This window comes from Ipomoea nil, unplaced genomic scaffold (assembly GCF_001879475.1).
Source record: "Ipomoea nil cultivar Tokyo-kokei standard unplaced genomic scaffold, Asagao_1.1 scaffold2516, whole genome shotgun sequence".
In the NCBI taxonomy this organism is placed as follows: Eukaryota; Viridiplantae; Streptophyta; class Magnoliopsida; order Solanales; family Convolvulaceae; genus Ipomoea; species Ipomoea nil.
Window position 1 is genome coordinate 110,401 of NW_017618944.1, and position 22,147 is coordinate 132,547.

The 22,147-nt window shown below is 34.2% G+C and overlaps 2 non-coding genes across 2 annotated transcripts; both read left to right on the plus strand.

Moving 5' to 3' along the window:
• The first annotated feature begins 9,311 nt into the window (after positions 1–9,311).
• Positions 9,312–9,384, plus strand: TRNAF-GAA. The gene has a single exon. It is a non-coding gene; the product is annotated as a tRNA-Phe (tRNA).
• Positions 9,385–9,471: 87 nt separating this feature from the next.
• Positions 9,472–9,543, plus strand: TRNAE-UUC. The gene has a single exon. It is a non-coding gene; the product is annotated as a tRNA-Glu (tRNA).
• The last annotated feature ends 12,604 nt before the right edge of the window (positions 9,544–22,147 follow it).

A 22,147-nucleotide genomic window follows, 5' to 3' on the forward strand; every position in this document is an offset into this window, starting at 1 on the left:
GATTTAAGATCACTTTCAGGTGGTCGGAAATTCCATAATTTCCAGTAGTGACTGAAAATATATTATTTGAAAGTACATTATTTTGTATACTATCAAATAATGTACATTCAATACATAAATAATATATGTGTCTTTAGTATATTAAAAATGTACATTTTATTCATGGTCCACAAAAAAATTTGCCACCTAATCTAGGTTCAAGGGATTAATTAACCATACTCCACCTTTGAGAAAAGGGGATCGTATGGGATGTCAAGACCAAGGTGTTTGATAAATGCCTCTTAAACACCATGAGTCATGAGAATGTCCGTGTGTGCTCTAAGAACGTGAAATGACCTTGTGAAAGGCTTAAGGCTTGTTCTTGGTTAATGGCATTGGTCATCAAGTCAATTGACTCTCACTATTGTTCCCCGTTTGGTTATGTTACCTTAGCATAATCAAAATTCGTATTCTCCTCTCTTTTCCTATATTGCTTGTTATCCATCCCAATTTTTATTCATTTTACTTATTGCTTGCTTTAGTCTTTTGCCTATCTTGCCACATTAACCTCTATTAGGGATAGATTTTTATAGAATTGATAGTATTTTGTGATTGAGAAAACATAATCTTGCACCGACCTCTCGCCAATATAATCTTCATGAAAACAACAATTACTCACCTTCCAACCTAAATATACTCTTCATCACAACAAAGGAAGAGCTTGAATGAACACGAGGGACAACGTGAGAAGCTAGGGGATGAGAGGTGAGAGAAAGAACACGTGATTTTTTAGAGACAACGTAACATGTGTTTGACACCAATTAAATTATATCTGACTCGTCTTACGGATTCTATCTCACATTAACTAATAATAATAATAATAAAATACTATAATACATGCAATTAATGATGAAACTCGGGAGAAGCGGGTGGTTGAATATTGGAACAAAAACTTTGAATTGGATGGAACAAGCTAAGGAGGAGCTTGGACAGTATCTCTCGAATGAAGTCATTAATAGGCTAGGCCGGTTGGAGTACCTCACTCTGCAAGAAGATGAGGAATGAAGCGTGTGTGATGAGTTGATATGGGTATTTTTATTCTTATGTGAGCAGGGCCGGATTTGAGACCATGCAAGCTGGGCTACCGAACATGAATGACCCCCAATTTTAGAAGGCCCAGTATACCTTTTTATTTTTAAAGCAACCGTAACGATTGTATTAATTAATCATCGAAATAAACATGAATGACGTCCCCCAATTTTAAAATGCCCAGTATACCTTTTTATTTTTAAAGCAACCGTAACGATAGTATTAATTAATCATCGAAATAATAGAGTCAGGAGGGATATCATCCCAACACATAGAGTTTTTCTGAGTAAAAGCTACAGTATGTGCATGTAAATTAATTTGTCTAGAAATAAAACTGATAGAACAATAAGTAAATGAAGCCATAGATAGCCTGCAATGGTCTATCACGACTCCAGCATAGGATAGTATAGCCGACGAGGTGTGGTGCAAAATGCTGCGCAATTCCGAACAATCAGTGAGAAGATCTACCGTCATGACATTCATCTCCCTTAACCAGGACAATGCTTCCTTACAAGCTGCGGCCTCCGCCATAAAAAGCGAAAAACAAACCGGCAACATGCCATTTGTTGCCGCGATAAACGTTCCGTCCGCCGCTAACAAAACTGCTCTGTATGTAGCTTCGCCAGTCAACGGCCTGAAGCCGGCGTCGATGTAGCAACGAGGCCGTGCATGCGGTGGCGTGGGTGGTGTTGTCGTAAGCTTCTCGAATTTAGAAGGCCCAGTATACCTAATATACCTTAGAATTTTTTTTTTAAAAAAAATTACAATTAAACGTAAAAGGATTGAGAGGAATTACGAGAGTTCAATTCATCTTTGGCGATGTTTCCTGATGTTTCTTCGTAAACAAAATTTTACAATACCCCAGTTTCCCGATGTTTCTTCGACGTCTCACGTCCGCAATTCATCTCTGTCTCTCAGTCGCTGTCCACAATTCAACTCCACACTCCAGTGACTCCACGAACGGAATCGTCCGCTACTTTGAACTTTTTGCGTTTCTCCGTAGCAAAGTAGCAATTAGGCTGGTAGACTGTCTGCAATTTATTCTGCGTTTTTTTAATCAAATTTATTCTGCATTTTTGTAGGCTTGTAGACTGTCGCAGGCGAGAGAGTGGAGACCGCACCGGCCACCGGAGTGCTGGTCAGCATCCATTAGGTCCATAGGCAGTAGGCAGTAGCAGACGAAGAACATAAATAAAAAATAAGGGCTTTTCGATCAGGTTGTTTCAATCATTTTTCACTTTAAATTTTTTATTTTATATATTTAAATGTAAAATGTGTAATGTGTTTTCTCCTTTCCTCTTTGTTAGAGTATTGTTGATTGATAACTTTGATTTCAATTGCTGAATTTGTGAATGGCATATTTTCATATTATGGCTCCCGGCATTAGAAAACATGAATCTGGCTATGAAAAACGTAAGAAACAAAAGAATATTGAAGAGTTACAACGATTACAAAGAGGAGCATTAGATAAGTTTGTAATAATAATAATAATAGTAATAGTAATAATAACAATAATTTAATAATAATAATAATAATAATAATAATAATAATAATAATAACAACAACAACAACAACAACAATAAATTTGTGTGCATAAAAAGTAGGAAAAAAGAAAAAATAAAAAGATAATAATAATAACAATTATAATTTATTAATAATAACAACAACAACAACAAATTTGTGGCATAAAGAGGAGGAAACACGAAAGAAAAGATAATAATAATAATAATAATAATAATAATAATAATAATAATAATAATAATAATAATAATAATAATAATAATAACAATAATAACAATAATAATAATAATAATAATAATAATAATAATAATAATAATAATAATAATAATAATAATAATAATAATAATAATAATAAGGGTCAAATAGGCCATCGAACTACACACAATAATACAATTATACCACTGAACTAAAAAAGCTACAATTAGATCTCTAAACTAACTATTTTCTTGCAATTTGTCTAATTTATAAGTTTTCTAGGTTGTTAGCAGGCCACCTTTTATTTAAAATATTTTTTATTTAAAATAAAAATAAAATTAAAAAAAAATAGACCGTCTCCGTGGCCGGAGACGAATCCATGGCCGGAGACGAGTATCTTTCTTTCTTTTTAATTTAAAATAATTATTTAAATAATAAATATTTTAAAAAATATTTTAAATTAAAGGTGACCTGCTAGCAACCTAGAAAACTTACAAAATAGACAAATTGCAAGAAAATGGTTAGTTTAGGGATTTAATTGTAGCTTTTTAAAGTTTGGTGGCCTAATTGCATTATTCTGTGTAGTTCGATGGTCTATTTGACCCTTATTCTTAATAATAATGATGATGATGATGAGGATGAGATGAACGAAAGAAAAGAAATGAAGTAAAGAAAAGGAGAAGTACGAAAGAAAGCAAAGAAAATTAAAGGAAATGAAATGAAATAAGTCGGATGTGCATAGCAAGAATTGAATAGCAAATCTCTAGCACATAGTCACTGTTCACCCGCATCATCTCCCACTCCTCCATTTGGAGAAATTCAAATTGACATTCTCCAAAATATACATAGAGTTGAAAAATGGAGAGGAGTTAGACAATTGGAGAAATAATTTTAGTAAACAAGTTTTTCATTTTACATTTTTCCACCTCTTCAATTTTCTATTTTTTTCAAAAAATCCTCCATATTTTCATTTTGATAAACGATCCCAAAGGCTCTCAATCCTTCCAAACTATACCATATGTGATTTCTAGCATACTAATAGTATACAAAGGATATTCTTTCAAAAATTTTAATTAGAAAAACCCACACTAATTTCAAACATATATTCAGGATGATCTCATATTCCCATGAAATGGTGGGGGGGGGGGGGGGGGTGAGGGTCCTTTATTTACTCCAAATTGGTGTGGCACATGCAATTTTAATTGGTTTAGAAAGAAGAAGGGATATATTTCTTCTAATAAAATAAAAAAAAAAACATTTTGTAAGAGCATCTTTTTTAGAGTATACTAAATATTTTCATTTTTTTTTTTAAGTTATGTTCATTATTGAAAATTTACCTTATTTATTTAATTACATTTTTTTTTTTACTTAAAACTCTCTTATTAATATAATAAATTTGTCTTTCAACTTACCATTGAATAAAAAACATCAAGTTGAGCACACTGCAAGCTTTAAATTAAACATATGTATTCATTGCATCAAACACACAAGGAAAATATATGCAAATGAGAGAGAGGTTAAACGAGTTAGCAAACAGAAATAGTAAAAGTCTACCAAAAGATAAAATGTACAAGATTAGAAAAGCAAGTAAAGCAAGACAAATCAATAGTACGGAAAGCAATAAAAATAAGAGTTCGTCCAGAAATATCCCAAAATGTCTAAGGTATAGTCAAACATTATAATTGGGTGGATCAAAAACTGCGAGAGCCAGGATCACCATACTGAAATGGTCGCCTACGAGGGTAGAAATGCCCATGCGGGTATAACATTTCTCTCGCATGATGCTCAAGTGGGAAGAAATTGCGGATCTCCATTACCAACGTCTGTAGATTTGCAATTCCTTCAGTCAACTCACTTATTGCAGCGCGTTGGTCCTGTTGTTTCACCTGCATAATATCCAGCCTGGCTAACAGTTGTTTCTCAAAATGAGAAAGCTCTTCCTCAGCTGGATTAGCACCAGAACCTTCAGCTTCATCGAACAACGGCTCCACCTCATCATCAGTCCCTACATCCTCAGTTCTTGATGTCCTTGGGCGTTTACCCTTTTGTCCTAGCAGTGATCTCTTCAAAGTATTCACCAATGCGGTAGGAGTAAGCATTCTAAACGAACCAGCAATGGGATTCTCCAATGGTATTTGATACCCGCAGTTCCGAACTATTCTTGTGATGAATGGCCCAACATAAATCGAAGGGACTTGCGGTTGGAACTGGCTACGGAAGAGATGCGCCACCACAACTCCCATGTGAATTGGGACTTGTTTGATGATCCCATACAGACAAAGATAATCCATTGTAGACACTTTGCTTCCTGCCTCCCTACCACAAATGGAGCGTGAAAGAACATATTGGATCACTTTATACTCCTCTTTTTTGAAGGTAACAGTGATATTGTGAGGAACTTGAGAGGCTTTGCGAGATCCTTGAGTAGTTGCTATTTCATCCTTGAACTCATTCTCGTTTCTAAGGAAGGTGAGCCTCTCAAAGTTGGCTTCCGGTGAGTAGCCCTGTAATGCATCAAAGTTTAAGAGTCTGCTGAGGTCATCCATTGTGAAATGCATGATCTGAGACCCTAGTCTAAAGGAGATTGCTAGTGCACTTGGGACATTGAAAAGCCGATGCACCTTCAACGTGGTCATCACCTCGTGGACCAAATTAGTGTGGATATTTTCCTTGAATTCAAATAACATATGCCTCCATTCTGGGCTTACAATTAAGTTATCCACTGCCATATCCAACCCAAAAGGCTTAAGGGCCTCTAAGTCAATCAGCAACAGAGGTAAGATGGGCTTCTTTTTGAATAGAATGTATCTCTCAGCAAAATCCTTCTCAGTGAAATTCAGTTTGTCCGACCAAAACTTAGGAGGGATTGCAGGTGAACTACGTTGAGCTATTTTCTTAGCCCTTCTTGTCTGTAAAATAGATAATACCAGTACAAGCTAATCATCATAAAACATTGAGTAATAGGACCCAGATAGAATATGATAGCATTCAATCCACAACATAGGTAACCTTAACATAATCTCAAAAAAATACATATACTTCAAGGCACTGGTTTTTTTCCAAAATTACGCATCAAACTAAACAAAGCACAATTGCCTCAATTGAAAACAATGTAAACATTCAATGCACTATTCTCTAATGATAAAATCACTCAACAATAAAAATCAACTATCAATAAAGATCATTCAATGCACCATTCCAAAATCACCCATCATGCTACCAACGCCACAATAAGAGTATCAAATCTAAATAAATTTTAGCACTAATTATGCAAGAAAACACGCGAACACCATAAACATGAAAAACTAAAAATGAACATTGCACAGATAATACTCTAACAACAAAAAAGGTAAAAATTGAATCAAATAAGCAAACCAAGTTAATGAGATATACCTTAGGAGCCATCGGAGATGAAAGTTGAAGCAAAAATAAATCCCAAATAGAAACCCTAGGAGGAAATTCGAACTATAACGCAAAGGAAAAAAAAAAATCAAAATATCAAATAGGGCAAAACTAAGAGAGATGATGGAGAGTGAAATGATGAGATGTTTAGTGAAGAAGAAGAAGGGGAAATAGAGTGCGGCTATGGCGGATGGCGGAAAACAAGGGGAGGGTAAGAGAAATAGCGGCGGGAATTGGGAAAGATAGAGAAAAAGGAAATAAAAAGAAGAAAGGGGAAGGGAAGGGAAAATGCCCGGGTGTCGGTGTCATGCAAAAAATAGGAAAAGAAAAAGAAAAGGAAGGACAAAAAAAAGGATAAGAAAAAGAAAAAAGAAAAAAGAAAAACGAAAAATGAAAATAATTCACGCACTCCGCACGTGCCAATGTCTGTGCGTGACTTGTCTCCATGAATATCTGCAGGTACTAACCCAAATTCACCTTAGTAGTTTCTCTACTCTTTCATAGCAATACTCCTAAACAACATTGTTCCTCATCAAACCTTGCTACCTAAAATGCAACACGAAAACTAAATCAAGAGAAAACAATAAACACTAATAAATACCATACTAATTAAAATATGGACTCAATAAAAGAAATGCTTAAACAAAAATAATGAAAAAAAAAATAGCATGAAGTGACTCTCATGAAGCGCTTGTTTGACGTCATTAGCTCAACATTCCACTTCGCCGATCATAGATTGGACGGAAAAGGGTACACATCGTGCTAATCGGTTTCTCCTCATTGATCAGCATATTGAAGTGCTTCAACCACTGCCCATTGATTGTAAATGACTATTATGATTCAACAACGATTTTGATGGCATCAGAAGGGTAATATTCAATCACTTGATAAGGTATTGTCCATCTAGATTTTAACTTCCCAAGAAACAACTTAAGCCTTGAATTGTAGAGTAGAATTTGATCCCTTGGTTCAAAATGTCTCTTAAGATTTTCTTATCACGAAAGTACTTGGTTCACTCCTTATAGATTCTTGCATTCTCGTGTGCATCCATTCTAAACTTATTCATTTATAAGTTCCATGATTCTCCTCTGTAGATATGAATCAATGTTAGATTTATACCATTTTCAGCTCTAAATTGCAATTTATTATAGTTACTTGAGGTTCAGCTCTAGGATTGACATTTTGAAGACATTTTCTACTACTGTGATCACCTTACTTACATATGGTGCAATGAAGCTTTACATGTTTTCTTGACACATTCACTCTATCTTTTATCAACTCAGGTGCTTATTTCTTTTTGAACTTTCTTGGTCTTCCCACTTTTGCAATGTACAGTTGTAGAAATAATGGTTGTTTATTAGTTTATGGCCACTTTTGCGGCCCAAAAATGAGATGAATATTACTTGCATATGTCCTCAAATACCTTTCAATTGAATTGAAAGGATCAACATAATCAAAGAATGGAACGTTTCTTCTTTTCAACTATATAGCACATATTACATGCCTATGAAAAACGTAAGAAACAAAAAAAATTTGAAGAGTTACAACGATTACAAAGATAAGCATTAGATAAGTTTGTAATTAAAACAACACAAGTTTCTTCTGAAAATCCAAATGTTGGTGTTGATGCTGAGAATGAAGACAATGTGGATAATCATGATGTTAATGTTGAAAACGGTGATAATGTGCATATTAATATTGACAATATTGATCAAGTAGAGAATGAAAATATGAATAATTTACCCAACAATGATGATGATGCTTTATATGAAATTGACAATTGTGATATTTTTTATCCAAGATATTGGGATGGACTTGATTTGAAAATGATTGATTTATTAGTAATCAAGGGTCCTAAGAGAGATAATTCTATTGTAAAAGGTCCTAAAGATAAGTTTTCAAGGCGATTTAATGCAATTTTGTATACTTGGGTCTTATCAAATGGAGAAAGATGTGATAGAGAATGGTTAGTTTAATTACTCCAAAGAGCTTGATTGAGTTTTTTTTTTTTTTTTTTTTTTTTTTTTTTTTTTTTTTTGCAAAATCTTTAAAAATGGTATTGGTAGAGGTCAATTAACAAATGAAGGTTTCAATAATTGGGCTCATATTGGTGAAAGACTTCGAGAAATGAGACATGTATGGAGCATATTAAAAATATGACGACTTGGTATGATTTGCGTCAATGGTTTAAGAAAAATCAAATCATTGATAAAGTCGCTCAAGAATTAATTAAGAATGAGAAAGATCATTGGAAAAGAGTTTTGTTAATGATTATTTCTTTTGTTAAGTTTCTTGGCACATGTAATTTAGCCTTTCATGGTACTAATGAGAAATTGTATCAAAATGGCAATGGAAACTTTTTAGGCTTAGTTGAGATGGTGGCCAAATTTGACCCTATTATCCAAGAACATGTTAGGCGTATTAAAAATGAAGAAATTTACTTTCATTATCTTGGCCATAGCATTCAAAATGAACTAATATATTTGCTTGTTTCCTCGATGAAATCTGAAATATTTAAAAAAATAAAGCAAGCAAAATATTGCGCTTATACTTTTGATAGGAGTTGTAGGGCCTCATTTGTTTAGCAGAACGGGGCCACCAAAATCTAAAAATCGGCACTATGTGGGAGAGGAAGTTTTTGGCCAATTCGCAGTGAGTTCAGCTTATATATGGCATTACAATGCAACATGATTGATGATGAGTTTCAGAGCATTGCCTGGTAAATTAAAGGCTATGGAAAATAAATGTCCCAACTCAAATACAAAAGAATGCTAGCTAGACTCTTTTGTGGCTTGCTAGATATGGGGGTTAGTAATGTGAAATGTAGATCGATCGAGAGGAAGAAGGCCGGGGATTAAGTGTCCATAATAATAATAAGTTTTTAAAAAACAGAAAAGCTATCATTTGGCAGTTTTTTGGGTAGACTTTCTAAAAAAGAAAGCTTACAAGACATGTAAGCAAAATAATAATAATAATTTACACAAACATGCCATATCACCTTGAAAGCATCAAAATTGTTGAGATACGGTTAGCCTAATCACCACCTGAAGTAATAAGGGGACATCATTAATTATGGCTTCACAAATATATATTCATTTATTCAAGATGAAAAGACAAAACCAGTTGCGGGGATAGCTCAGTTGGGAGAGCGTCAGACTGAAGATCTGAAGGTCACGTGTTCGATCCACGTTCACCGCAATTTAATATCTCTTATACTTATCATTGTAAAACATATATTTACTTCATATAATCCAATACATTTTAACAGATGAAACGTTTAAGGTCTCCATTGTCGTCCAGCGGTTAGGATGTCTGGCTTTCACCCAGGAGACCCGGGTTCGATTCCCGGCAACGGAATTTTTTTTTTTTTTTTTTTTCTTTCTTCTCTTCTCTAAATCTTTCAGATGTGATAACTGCAAGCAATCTTTCAGTTTATCTATTCCTTTTAATAAATAACATTAGGAAAATGGTTCATGGCGAATGATCCAGCCCGTCATCCACTGAATGGCCCAAAAAGTAGTTTTATGATGGGTTTCTACCATAGGGCTCAAACATAAATTCGCTTCACATAAATATGGCCAATCGTTATACCCGCACCCCGGTGCACATAGCACTGTACGCCCGCGCTTTCCAAAACGATGTCATTTTGGTAAGTTATGTAGGGAGTTGATGTGATTATGTATATTTGTTTATACAGTTATGTGTATTTGTTTATACAATTATATACATTCATGTATACAATTATGTGTATTCTAGTATAAAATTATGTACATTTTTGAACATGAGATTTTTTCTTTTAGAGAAAATTAACCGCTAAAACTGGGTAGCGAAATTTCAAAAAAAAATAAAAATTGAAACGACGTTGTTTTGCATCAGGGCGCACAATGCAATGCGCGCCCTGGTGCACGATATAAATTGCCAAATATGACACCTATTTTACAATCATTATTGCATGGACCATAAATAAAAAGTACATTTTTAATATATTAAGGGTACATTATTTATGTACGTAAGGTACATTTTTAATATACTAAGCGTACATTATTTTATATAATGTACATTCAGTATAAAAATAATGTACCTTCAGTACATTTATAATGTACTTTTAATATATTAAAAATGAACCTGATATTCATGGTCCATACAATTGTGTGGATCATGGTCCATGCAATAATTTGCCCCTATTTTATGTTTTGATTCATTATCTACATCAACAAATCTAATAAGAGCGAATAATGTTAGGTCATTAACTGGAACAAAAAAATGTCGGTATAATTGTTTCTTGAAATGAATGGTTCATGTTATTTTGATTTTAGTATTATTTAATGATTTTCCTTATTTACCCTCTATTATATTATTTTCTTCCATTAAATGACCCTAAATTCCTTTAGTATAAACTTTAGTAACGTAATATTCCGTTAACTATCTATTATTCTTAACTTACTCATTAATTCCTATAAAAAGGTCTTAGGTTCTAACCTCATCTCAATTAAAGTTGGCATAATTGTTAAACATATACTACGAATATGTTAAAACGTATTAAAATATATATATATATATATATATATATATATATATATATATATATATATATATATATATATATATATATATATATATATATAAAATATAATATAATATAAAATTTAACATAAACTTTGGTCAAATAATTCGTCCGACTAAATAGATAGCATTCAAAGTTGAGCATCAAAGATTATATATCAGGAACTTTAAAAATCATTTGATTTTCTTGCATTTAAAAAAAATAGGTTAATTTTTTTTTTTCGTTTAATTAATCTATGCATTTAATTAATTTAGAATTACATGTCTATAATGCCTTTATTTTAAAAAATTATTCATTATAACAAAATAAAAAAAAAAGATATAATTTCATTAGTTATATTCAGTGGCGGACCCAGAAAATAATGTGAGTGGGCCCGTACTTAACTCGATATCTCACTTAGCTTCTAAGAAAAAATTACATCTTCACAATTTTGTATTAAGAATTCGCCACGACTTTTGAATTGTCAATGATAAAATATCAATTATAATACAATATGTATGATAGACTATAAGATAGTTAAGGGCGAAGCCAAAACTATACTTGGGTAGGGTGAAATTTTAAAACACTTTGAAATGTTATAAAAATATTTATGACAAAATATAAAACATAATCGATTAGATAAAATAGTTTGAATAGAAAAAGACATTATATTCATAATACTTATTTTAATTAGATGAACTATAAATTATTCTAAATTAATTTGAATACGATGAAGTATAATATAAACTTGTTGACTACCTTAACTAAATGATTAATAAAAAAAAAAAAAAAAGTAGACTTAAAAAATATGTAATTTATTGAATGGTGGGAAGAGCTAAAATAAAGAAAAAGAAGCTAAAATATACATGTAAAAAAAGTATAATTAAAAAAAAATACATTTAATTTATTGAAGGGTAAGAAGAGCTAAAATAAAGATAGAAGCATACAAAAATGCTTTAGGTGGGTTTTAAACCTATGACACTTCATTACCATATTAAAGACTCAACCAACTAAGCCATTAATCACTCTTATAACTAAACATGTACATATATATTAGTAGAAAGAGTTGGGGGGGGGGGGGGGGGGGGGGAGGGGGGGAGACAGCTGACCCCACTGCTCCCATTGTGGGTCCGTCTATGGTTATATTATCTTTATTTTCTACAATTCAAAGATTCCTTAACTTCAAATCTATTAAGTTAGGAATAAGGGTCAAATTTGCCATTGAACGAAATGTGATAATGCAATTAAGCCACTCAACTTTTAAAAAAAAAAGTGCAATTGAACCATTCAACATTGTAAAATCATGCCATTTAAGTACCCGAGAGGTAACTTCAACGACTCGTTGGGTATGCACAACGGAAATATTTGTTAAACATGCCTACTTTGTGTGTGTGTGTGTGTGTGAGAGAGAGAGAGAGAGAGAGAGAGAGAGAGAGAGAGAGAGAGGAGAAGAGAAGAGAAGAGAAGAGAGAGAGAGGGGGGGGGGGGGGGGGGGAGGGGCTTCTCCTAAAATCCAAGGAGGTTTGCACTATCCCAATAGTATAAAGTAAAAAGAAAAAGAAGAGAGAAAGGAACTTCCCTAAGGAATCTCACTCAATAGAATTAGCGAGAGCGCTATAGCCATTTTTGAAATTTACCATTGAATAAAAAACATCAAGTTGAGCACACTGCAAGCTTTAAATTAAACATATGTATTCATTGCATCAAACACACAAGGAAAATATATGCAAATGAGAGAGAGGTTAAACGAGTTAGCAAACAGAAATAGTAAAAGTCTACCAAAAGATAAAATGTACAAGATTAGAAAAGCAAGTAAAGCAAGACAAATCAATAGTACGGAAAGCAATAAAAATAAGAGTTCGTCCAGAAATATCCCAAAATGTCTAAGGTATAGTCAAACATTATAATTGGGTGGATCAAAAACTGCGAGAGCCAGGATCACCATACTGAAATGGTCGCCTACGAGGGTAGAAATGCCCATGCGGGTATAACATTGCTCTCGCATGATGCTCAAGTGGGAAGAAATTGCGGATCTCCATTACCAACGTCTGTAGATTTGCAATTCCTTCAGTCAACTCACTTATTGCAGCGCGTTGGTCCTGTTGTTTCACCTGCATAATATCCAGCCTGGCTAACAATTGTTTCTCAAAATGAGAAAGCTCTTCCTCAGCTGGATTAGCACCAGAACCTTCAGCTTCATCGAACAACGGCTCCACCTCATCATCAGTCCCTACATCCTCAGTTCTTGATGTCCTTGGGCGTTTACCCTTTTGTCCTAGCAGTGATCTCTTCAAAGTATTCACCAATGCGGTAGGAGTAAGCATTCTAAACGAACCAGCAATGGGATTCTCCAATGGTATTTGATACCCGCAGTTCCGAACTATTCTTGTGATGAATGGCCCAACATAAATCGAAGGGACTTGCGGTTGGAACTGGCTACGGAAGAGATGCGCCACCACAACTCCCATGTGAATTGGGACTTGTTTGATGATCCCATACAGACAAAGATAATCCATTGTAGACACTTTGCTTCCTGCCTCCCTACCACAAATGGAGCGTGAAAGAACATATTGGATCACTTTATACTCCTCTTTTTTGAAGGTAACAGTGATATTGTGAGGAACTTGAGAGGCTTTGCGAGATCCTTGAGCAGTTGCTATTTCATCCTTGAACTCATTCTCGTTTCTAAGGAAGGTGAGCCTCTCAAAGTTGGCTTCCGGTGAGTAGCCCTGTAATGCATCAAAGTTTAAGAGTCTACTGAGGTCATCCATTGTGAAATGCATGATCTGAGAACCTAGTCTAAAGGAGATTGCTAGTGCACTTGGGACATTGAAAAGTCGATGCACCTTCAACGTGGCCATCACCTCGTGGACCAAATCAGTGAGGATATTTTCCTTGAATTCAAATAACATATGCCTCCATTCTGGGCTTACAATTAAGTTATCCACTGCCATATCCAACCCAAAAGGCTTAAGGGCCTCTAAGTCAATCAGCAACAGAGGTAAGATGGGCTTTTTTTTGAATAGAATGTATCTCTCATCAAAATCCTTCTCAGTGAAATTCAGTTTGTCCGATCCAAACTTAGGAGGGATTGCAGGTGAACTACGTTGAGCCATTTGCTTAGCCCTTCTTGTCTGTAAAATGGATAATACCAATACAAGCTAATCATCATAAAACATTGAGTAATAGGACCCAGATAGAATATGATAGCATTCAATCCACAACATAGGTAACCTTAACATAATCTCAAAAAATACATATACTTCAAGGCACTGTTTTTTTTTTCCAAAATTACGCATGAAACTAAACAAAGCACAATAGCCTCAATTGAAAACAATGTAAACATTCAATGCACTATTCTCTAATGAAAAGATCACTCAACAATAAAAATCAACTATCAATAAAGATCATTCAATGCATCAATCCAAAATCACCCATCATGCTACCGACGCCACAATAAGAGTATCAAATCTAAATAAATTTTAGCACTAATTATGCAAGAAAACACGCGAACACCATAAACATGAAAAACTAAAAATGAACATTGCACAGATAATACTCTAACAACAAAAAAGGTAAAAATTGAAACAAATAAGCAAACCAAGTTAATGAGACATACCTTAGGAGCCATCGGAGATGAAAGTTGAAGCAAAAGTAAATCCCAAATTGAAACCCTAGGAGGAAATTCGAATTAGAACACAAAGGAAAAAAAAAATCAAAAAATCAAATAGGGCAAAACTAAGAGAGATGGTAGAGAGTGAAATGATGAGATATTTAGTGAAGAAGAAGAAGGGGAAATAGAGTGCGGCTATGGCGGATGGCGGAAAACAAGGGAAGGGCAAGAGAAATAGCGGCGGGGATTGGGAAAGATAGAGAAAAAGGAAATAAAAAGAAGAAAGGGGAAGGGAAGGGAAAATGCCCGGGTGTCGGTGCCGTGCAAAAAATAGGAAAAGAAAAAGAAAAGGAAGGACAAAAAAAAAAAAAAGATAAGAAAAAGAAAAAAGAAAAAAAAAGAAAAAGGAAAATAATGCACGCACTCCGCACGTGCCAATGCCTGTGCGTGACTTGTCTCCACGAATCTCAGCAGGTACAAACCCGAATTCACCTTATTAGTTTCTCTACTCTTCATAGCAATACTCCTAAACAACATTGTTCCTCATCAAACCTTGCTACCTAAAATGCAACACGAACACTAAATCAAGAGAAAACAATAAACACTAATAAATATCATACTAATTAAAATATGGACTCAATAAAGGAAATGCTTAAACAAAAATAATGAAAAAAAAATAGCATGAAGTGACTCTCATGAAGCGCTTGTTTGACGTCATTAGCTCAACATTCCACTTCGCCGATCAAGTGATTGAATATTACCCTTCTGATGCCATCAAAATCGTTGTTGAATCATAATATTCATTTACAATCAATGGGCAGTGGTTGAAGCACTTCAATATGCTGATCAATGAGGAGAAACCAGCAATTGGAACCGAATAAATTAAAACTTAAAAGAAGAAGTTACAGCAATTGGAGGAAGTGAAGAACCAGCTCCACAACTCTCAGCTTTACCGCCACTCATCAAATATGCAAACAGACAAATACATTAAACAAAGAGATTACAAAATTTAAGTGTTAAGTAGTTAGTAGTTACCTTTTTCTAATCTCTCAACCTCATCCAGATTTTCTTCCACTGTGATGGGTTGATTTGGCAACCTCATCCAATCTTGGGCACAGACAAGTGCTTCCACTAAATAACTCCTAAATTCATCTAACACTCTTCCACTAGTGCTAAAACCAGATTCAGAGGCTACAGTAGAAATGGGAATAGTAAGAACATCCCTAGCCAACTAGAGAGGATAGGAAACCTACTACTATTGACCTTCCACCAATTTAATATATCAAAGTTAGGGCTGTCATCATCCACAATTTCCTCACTGAGGTATATTTCCAACTTTGTTTTCTTGCCTCCCAACAACTCACCACTCTGTGATCTTTGCTTTTTTAATTGGCATTTCAATCTAGACTTTGGTCTCCCAATGGTGACTGATTCAGAGTGGGATGTGACAGAAGGTTCTTGCACATCAATAGTAGAAACAGAAGAACTGGGCACATAGTCATCATACAAATTTTTCAAACCAGTCAAAACATTCTGAAAACAAGATTTTCCCTTTACATCACCATACAGTTTTGTGAACTGGAATGGCATGTATTCAGTTTTATCCCTTGGATCCAATATATTTGCATAAAAGATTATAAAATTCATTTTATCAGGATCACCCCAATATTTCTCAAACTTTGATTTCATATTTGATCCCATCAATTTAACAGATGGAGAATCAGCTTCCACCATATCAGTCAACATGCAAGACAAGTTAGAAATTTCAGAGAAGAAATTATTAACAGTCACATACAGAGAACCAGAAATCCTCACAGTCATTTCATAAAAACATTTAAGCAACTTGACCATATGCTGAACAGACTCCCAATCCATAACATCTGGCACAAAATCACCTAGATCAGAGCTGAATGAACTCTCATTGGATTCATAGGCCTTAAATACCTTTTGATATGTGACTGCATTCTTAAGCATCAAATAGGTTGAGTTCCACCTAGTTGGGACATCAAGAGTCAAACTAAACTTGGCTTCCACCCCTATCAAATCAACAAAGTCCCTGAATTTTTTTAGCCTAGTAGGAGAATTTCTCACATATCTAACAGTCTCCCTCACCTTCCTCACAGAACTGTCTACATCCATCAAACTATCTTGGATAATTAAATTTAAGATATGTGCAATGCACCTCATGTGCAAATAATCGCATGCATAGTACCAATATATATATATATATATATATATATATATATATATATATATATATATATATATATATATATATATATATATATATATGGTGAAAGGTTCCCGTGCATTTGTTGCTTTCCGTGCGGATGTGCGATGGATTAATGTGCGTGAGATTTGTACTCAATGTGTGTGAGTGTTGTGTTTAATGTGCCTGAGATTTGTACTTAATGTGCGTGAATGTGTAAAATACAACAGAAAATATTATGTCGGCTTCTTCCCCATCCCAGTAGCCATTTGCCCCCTCCCTGATGATGATGATGCGGAGGCGAGCTATGGAGGTTAAGAATTATGGGAATAATACAACAGAAATCCACACTTTGTTGCTGTGCAAATTTTACTGTGCGTGCGTTATTTATATAAACATTCAACTGCATTGAAGGTAGCTGATAACCCAGAATCCATGGCCAAATTGAAGGAAGAAGTAACAAGAAGCTTGGGCGTTAATGTGCGTGAGTTTCTGTTCTGCTTCTTTCTAAGCTCGTAATTCTGAAATACTCAGGCACATTAAGCACAAATCTCACGCACATTAAACAGAATACTCAGGCACATTAAGTACAAAACTCACGCATATTAACATGACGCACATTAAGTACAAATCTCAGGCACATTGAGTACAAATCTCACGCACATTAAGTATAAACCTCACGCACATTAATCCACCACACATCCGCACGGGAAGCAACAAATGCACCTGATCCCTTCCCTATATATATATATATATATATATATATATATATATATATATATATATATAACACAAGCACACATAATGTTTCCTGTTTGAAAGGTTTGTTAGTGAAGATTTGGATTGCATAGGTAAGTATATGACCTGATAAAGTATGGAGAGACTTTTATAGTAGTTTAATGTTGATCAGTAATCTTTACAGTCTACTCTTCTACTATTTTATTAGGAAGACTTTTTCAACTAATATGTTACTCCGTATTACACAAGTACAATAATGAATCTGTTTGTGTGCTTTGATCACGACACCAATTTGCAACTTGTTATTTGAGCGCTTTTTACTCAACAATATTTAGAGTTTAACACAACATTTAATTAAATATCAAAAAATATTATTACTCAACAATATTTAGAGTTTAACACAACATTTAATTAAATATCAAAAAATATTATCATATATTCATCAACTGTTTATCAATCAAAATACATTTAAAGTACAATTCACCAAAATTACAATAAAAAATTCAAAATTATCCAAAGTGAAAAGTCATAATGTAAAGTATAGATCTTAAAAGTACAAATCAAAATATCTTATTTGTGTGTTGATTTAGTATGTTCATGTTACATTTATGTTCCTATATGGCTAGGTTGTTGAATTATTATCTCTTATGTACTTGACATTTGACTTAGGGTGACCACAATGTTTCAAATTGAATTCTTTATAAAAGTCGTTTATTAGCTTTCTTGGTGTTGAAATTTATTTTCTAATTGATAAATTTTAATTGCATAATTTTTATAGTGTTAGTATATATAAACTTTTAGCTCTAATCTTTTTTATGGTTGAAAACAAATTTAATAATTTTATATTTTATTTTTATGAGTTCCAAGAAAATGAAATAATTTATTATTCAAATACATATTATTCCAATTAGGTTGCACCCCAACCCTAAGGGCCCCCCCACACCCCGGCAGAGCATTTGGGAGGATGTAGATCATGGTGACTCAACTGAACATGAAACATAAAGGCTAGACCGGTGCTCACTGCACACACGAAACCCCCCTCACTTTGAGAGGGTGCTCCCACATTGGGGCTGGTGAGACTTGATCCCTGATTATTATTCCAAAGTTTCACCTCTATGACCAGTTGAGCTACCCATGCGGGCATTATTCAAATACATATAATTATATATTTGATAGTCGAACCCAAACTTGTCAGTATTCTATGTATAATTTGTTCAAATAATAGAAACATTTTTTTTTTGAAATAATAATAGAAACATAATAAACATACAAAAGACATAAATGCTTATAAGCTGAATATGATATATTTAAGAGTAAATATCCAAAATGGTCCCTCGACTATAGCTAAATTCACAAATTGGTCCTCGACTTTTAATTTCAACCAATTAAGTCCTTAACTTTGCAATTTTAACACAATTTGGTCCTTTGTCTATTTGACCGTTTTTTGACTGCGCTTTTTTAGGATATATATGTAATTTCATGGTCCACCGTCGGTTTTTTAAGGTTCCGATTGCATTTCTAGACCGCACTATTACATTTGAATCCACTGCCGGCGCTGCACCCCATGCCGGAGAGATTATAGCTTTTGATAGATAGATCGCCGAAGTCCCTGGAGTGGCTCTTCGAGAAAGCCGTGACTCCAAGCGATGTAGGCAAGCTGATGAACCGGCTCGGGATCCCCAAGCAGCAAGCGGAGAAGCACTTCCTCCCTCCGAAACGACGCTGTCATCTCCAAGAACGTTCTCTAAGCTGAACCGGCTCGTGATCCCCAAGTAGCAAGCGGAGAAGCACTTCCCCCTCCGAAACAACGATGTCACCTCCAAGAGCGTTCTCTTGAGCTTTGCACGTGAAACTACATATATATCCTCAAAGATCGCGGTCAACAAACGGTCAAATAGATGGAGGACCAAATCGTGTCAAAATTACAAAGTTAAGGACTTAATTGGTTGAAATTGAAAGTCGAGGACCAATTTGTGAATTTAGCTATAGTCAAGGAACCATTTTGGTATTTACTCTATATTTAAATATAGAGTAAAAGACATTTTTGGTCCTAGACTTATAGTGACACAGACAATTTTGATCCTCTATAAAAAAAAAATTAAACAATTTGTGGACACTCTTATTGTAACGAAGACAATTTTGATCCTCCGTTAATATTTATGTTAGATGGCCGTTTGAGATGGGGTATTTATGTCTTTTCATCATTTCAACTCAGTCTTGTATCTAGCTATCATCTCTTTGTTAAAATTGTTGTCAACAAGCTCAACATATATGGTACTCCTTCTCAATGGTGTAGCCCTGTATGGAATTATCACAATCATAGATGCGGGTGCTATGGGAAATTGGAGATTTATCCCATGCCTTCTTTGGGAATGAGTAAGCTTCCTGCACCAAGTGGCCCTCTGAGATAACCAGTAGGCAACTTCTCATGTGCCAAATGAGTAAGCTTCCTGCACTCAGCCTCTTCACGCAAAGTCTTGTAATAATCTTCCAATGTGCCAAATTTTGCTTCTGCATTCAAGCTTGGATTAGAATTGATATAATCAAATAAAAGCTGATAATTCCTGAACTGAGCATCTGCCTCATCAATATAATGCTAACATAAGAATTCCACCATTAGAGCAATGTTGTCGGAGTTTGAGGCGGCGATACGGAAGGATTCCACAAAACCACCTCCAAGCGGCGCAATCCATCCACGGACTCGGTATGTGATGAACTTCCTCGTTTTCCTCGCCGATTACAGCGGCACCGTTTCCGAAATCATAGCAGACTTGCCGCCTTCATCCCAATCTCCCTTACCGAAGTCGTACTTCTCAACTCCGTCGTCCATGAGCGACGATTCCGGCGCTTCAACCGTCCCCGCGAAGTTCGCGTGGCTCGTTCTCGTGTTCCTCTGCAAGCTAGACAGCAAGGCGCGGCATTACCGAGACCTGCCGTTGTCTTACCTCTTTTTAGCTATGTACGGCAAGACCATTTCCAAATACTTTGGATAGAGATGGTAGTAATCTAAAACCAGAAATCCTTCCATGCGGATCCGTTTGGTAATCAGACAGAATAAGTTGTGAATGCCTTCAGGCTTTTCAAGGTTGTACTGTGAGATCATCCCGCATACAACAATGCGTCCATGGAGCTTTCATGTCCAGCAGCATTGCATCTTTCCCGCAACACTCTCGAAAGAAATATCAATTCCATCGGGGTTCTTAGCCAACAACTTAAACTACGTCGTTTCAGAAGCTAAGCTTGAGTTGAAATGATAAAAAGACGCAAATACCCTCTCTCAAATGGGCCATCTAACAGGAATACTGACGGAGGACCAAAATTGTCCTCGTCACAATAAGAGTGTCCACAAATTGTCTGATTTTTTTATGGAGGACCAAAATTGTCCGTGTCACTATAAGTATAGGATAAAAAATATCTTTTACTCTTAAATATATAAATAAATGTGTGCGTGTACACATGAATATGTGTGTGTGTGTGTGTTTTTTTTTTTTTTAAAGGAAAAGAGGTAAATTCATTAATGATTAAAAAGAGATAAAATACAGACCGGTGACACAGTGAATCATGAATTCAATACAGATAAAAAATTAGTAGCTCGCGCTAGTACATGAGCTATATGATTCGTTGACCTATTAAATAAATGTGTGCGTGTACACATGAATGTGTGTTTATTTGATTTTAATTAAATGCGAGCAATTTATTTATTTAGGTATAAAAAGAAAAAAAAAGTTACTTTTTTTAATACTACTAACTCTATTAGAGTGTAATATTTATTCATCTGTACTTTCTCAACATATACTTTCTCAACCTATGAGGTATAAAGAGTCAGCACCGCCTCTACTGAGGCTCGATCTCATGATCTCCCATATGGGAGAGTCATTACATGACATCTGAACACAAGGTCCTTGGCAAAAAAAAAATATTAATAATAAATAAATAAAGTTATTTATAAGAACTAAAACAATTCATTCTTGAGATAACCAAAAAAAAAAAAAAAAAAAAAATCTTATCGAAAGAAATAACAAGTCTATTCATTCTAAGGGAAAACCCCATTTTTGAAATAGTATTTTCAAGAATGAAAATCTTACCAATATACATAATACATTTATTCTCATAAATGTTATTTTATTCCATACTCAATTTGTAAAATAAACATATATTAACTTGTTTTTTTTTTTATTTTACTTTTGATTTTCAAATATATGAATATGAAATTTGATATCTTCGCCCTTATAAAACTAATTTAAATTTAGGAATAAGGTTCAAATTGGCCACTGAACGTAACTTGAAAATGCAATTAGGCCACTGAACGAAAAAAAAGTACAATTAGGCCATTGAACACTCAAAAATGTGCAATTAGGCCACTGAACTCTCCAAACGTATGCAATTTTACCGGATAGCAGGTTACCATCAATTTTAGCAGGTTACCTGCTTACGTGGCAGCTTAGTTGGCATTTTTAATAATTTTTAAATAATTTTTAATAATTAATTTTAATAATAAATTTTATAAAAATTGGAAAAAATTAAATAAAAAATAAAATAAAGTCGTTTTTATTATTTTAAAAATTTTTTAATAAAAAATTATTATTAAAATTTATTAAAAATTAATTAAAATTTATTAAAAATGTCAACTTAGCTGCCACGTAAGCAGATAACCAGATAAAATTGAGGGTAACCTGCTATCAGGTGAAATTGCACATTTTTAGAGTGTTCAGTGGCCTAATTGCACTTTTTTTTTTCGTTCAATGGCCTAATTGCACTTTCGGGTTACGTTCAGTGGCCAATTTGAACCTTATTCCTTAAATTTAAACTAAAAAAAATTGCAAAATTTAATTCTTTTTTTAAAAAAAAAAAGTTATTG